We start from the raw sequence: 3,806 nt of genomic DNA, 5'->3' as shown, positions 1-3,806 counted from the left end.
ACTAACTAACTAACTAACTAACTAACTAACTAACTAACTAACTAACTAACTAACTAACTAACAAACTAACTAACTAACTAACTAACTAACTAACTAACTAACTAACTAGCTAGCTAACTAACTAACTAACTAACTAACTAACTAACTAACTAACTAACTAAATAACTAACTAATTAATTAACTAACTAACTAACTAACTAACTAACTAACTAACTAACTAACTAACTAACTAACTAACTAACTAACTAACTAACTAACTAACTAATTAACTAATTAACTAACTAACTAACTAACTAACTAACTAACTAACTAACTAACTAACTAATTCATTAACTAACTAACTAACTAACTAACTAACTAATTAACTAACTAAGTAACTAACTAAGTAACTAACTAATTAACTCACTAAATAACTAACTTGCTTACTAACTCATTTACTCCCTTTACGTGAGTACCTGGCGTATGGTCCTATCTGACGGTGGTACTTTTACAGCCACTGTGTGAGTACAATACACAACTCACCAATACCCCTTTGTATATCTTACACGTAGGTTTTTGTACATGGATGGTCCGGTTCATGCATAAGCACTTTTCTGAAGTACTCGAGCCATAGTAGTCACGTTGGGGAAAGGCAGGTGTCATGACCAAGCTCAATCTATCCCGACAAAATGTCGCCCAACCACACTACTATGGCATAGTAGTCACGTTGGGGAAAGGCAGGTGTCATGACCAAGCTCAATCTATCCCGACAAAATGTCGCCCAACCACACTACTATGGCTCTGTTGTTTCGGCAACAGCAACTAGAGGGACGTAATTGGTAGTCCGAAACACGGATCATATTGATTCACAAGACTTCATTTCAGCGATCACAAAGACCCACTGTGATAAGTTGAGCAATGTGTAGGAAAATTCCTAAATAAATCAAAAAGAGAGGGCAGTGACGACCTTGCACCACGTCCATCCTTTTTGCTAGATTACACAGTTTAACACATCGTTACACCAATTCCATCAGTCAAATCTATCAGTTACTCCATTCTCAAAATCTGATGAGGGTATCTGTTGTCTGTTAGCAACACTACCGAACTTATGCAGAATTATAGATTTCACCCCACGTCTATCTTTTAACCGATATTCTATGCCTTGCAGGCTACCGGTTCCAAGGTAACCTGCAAGGCGTTATGTGGAAGGTAATGTAAATTATAGACCGATACTTGTAAAATTTGGTACAGTGGTTCGATATTTGTTCCTATTAAACATGTTTATGTCGAATTTTGTGTTTGTAGTGCTAATATTAAATCAGTTTTAAGCTTTTTAAGGACAGCTTTATATGGTGGGTAAGAGGAGTTATTGGCCGATTTTCATACAATTTTGTAGAAATGTTTTAGTTCCTATAAAATATGAGGGATAGGGTCAATTATGGATCGAACCTTAATTTGTGGATATATATTATTATAAACTTGTTTGTGTTTATAGTCTCGACATACTAGACAGTAGCACCCCTTTACACTGGGATTGGAAAACACCAAGTTTTGAGAAAAGCTTTTGAAGTTACCCGCGATTCTTATTGAACTGAAAAACAAATATTTTGATACTGCTATCAGTAATATTTCCATAAGTGATTAACGATATTATGTCTAATACTTTGGTACTGCTATGCTACAGTCGTCTGCATAAAATGCATAATATGCTTATAAAATGGATAATATGCTCGATTCATATATATGGATCTTTTGTATGGTGCACTTTAACTAAGAAGAAATTTAAGGGTATAGTGGTAACCTATACAAAAGGTTCTAGTCAAGCGGAACTTCTCTCACAAAACTCTTATACTACCACTTTTCTATTCGTTAGAAAATGTAAGAAGAATCTCTAAAAGCTGGCTCGTCTGTCTAGTATTACCCTTGTTTAGGTTCCGGAGCATAGAAACTATTATAGAAATGAATAGGCAGATGATCTTTCCAGAACGGGATCTGTTCCTAATATCTCTAACGCCTTTTAAGTAGTAACTTAGTTAAGGTTCTATCAAGAGCAGTATCCTCAGATTATTTCTTGAAAAGCGATGAAGTTATTAAGGTCCTTCTTAAAACAAGAAACGCATAAGACACCATGGACTAAGCTGGATCTAATACTATACAATACTACATCGGACGAATGGAGTAGTTCATTCAAAATGGAGTATCTTCGACTCTACTTGATAGTTCACGATCAGTGAACACGTTTACCAATCTACTGGTTGTGACCGTAAAACATGTTATGTCGAATTTTGTGTTTGTAGTGCTATTATTAAGTCAGTTGTGAGCTTTTTGAGGAGAGCTTTATATGGTGGGTAAGGGGAATTATTGGCTGATTTTCATACAATTTTGTAGAGATATTTTGGTTCCTATAAAATATATTTTTTATAATTTCATGAAGCGATTAATAAATTATCAGCAGAGGATCTTATATGAGGGATAGGGTCAATTATGGATCGATCCTTAATTGGTGGATATATATTGTTATAAAACTTGTTTGTGTAGAATTTTTTATATGCATTAAAAGAGATTTTCTAAGGCGATCCTATATGTAATGTAGAGTCATTTATGTTACAATATAATTTATTACTCCTATTATACTTTCTGATCAAGTTAATCGGTAATGTGAAAATAATTTCTTTTCTAAATACTATCTAGCTATTTAACAAAATGAGTTCCTATATATACAAACATACATGGATACATATAGAGTTCATTTAAAACATTTGATCTCTTCCGACCTCTAATTCTTTTGCCCTTAGGATTTGAAATATAACATTTAAAAACCCCCCAAAAAAATGTGTTCAACGTGCCTTTCTTTTACCTCTAACCATTTTTTCTTTAGTTATCATTATTATCTTTGTGTTTTTTTAAATTCTACAAAAGATTAATGTTTGTCCCCATTTTTTTCTTACTCTATTGTCTTACAGTTTTGTCTGTAATTTATGATGTCTAAAGTTTAGCAGAAGTTTTAAATTATCTAGACAATACGAATTTAATTTAACTACAGATATGTGAACAACAATGAAAGGAGTAATAAAGACAGAAAAACCCAAATGACTTTTGAAGAGTTATGGACGTCACGAATGACAACAATTATGAATACTAAATAACTAATATCACAAATATACATAAATTAAAAATTAAATAAAATACTGGTTAATATATCTAACTATATATAGTTTTAATTTGCAAATCAAGCGGTAGCTTTTGGTTATAGATCATTTCAATTTATTTATTTTTTATTTCAGGGGTTTTCTATTTATTTGAATAATGACTTTAATTTGTAAACATTTTTATTTATTTTTTTGCGGTTGGTTTGTTTCTTGCTGCTCAGCTAATAATTATTTGAATGCTTGATTTATTTTATACAAGTTTAACAAGACTTCGCCTAATACAAACGAATTATTTAGCCATTTTGTACACGTGATTGCCATGTCTGATTTAACTTATATGTCAGTATACCCTACGATTTGTGATAGTATCTCCTGGAGTTTACAGCTGCTTGGATTTCGTTTCACTTCCTGTTCAGTTATCGTTTATTTCTCTATCAGTTCAGTTCTAGGTTTAGTTCAGTTCTAGTTCAGTTCTCATTCAGTTCTAGTTCAGATGTAGTTTAGTTGTAATTCAGTTGTAGTTCAGTTGTAGTTCTAGATCTAGTTTAGTTGTTGTTCAGTCCTAGTTCTGTTCAGTTCTAGTTCAGCTCTAGTTCAGTTCTAGTTCAGTTCTAGTTCAGTTCTTGTTCAGTTCTAGTTCAGTTCTAGTTCAGTTCTAGTTCAGTTCTAGTTCAGTTC

Source organism: Lucilia cuprina, chromosome 2, assembly GCF_022045245.1.
Source record: "Lucilia cuprina isolate Lc7/37 chromosome 2, ASM2204524v1, whole genome shotgun sequence".
In the NCBI taxonomy this organism is placed as follows: Eukaryota; Metazoa; Arthropoda; class Insecta; order Diptera; family Calliphoridae; genus Lucilia; species Lucilia cuprina.
Note: the sequence above shows the minus strand (reverse complement) of the source record.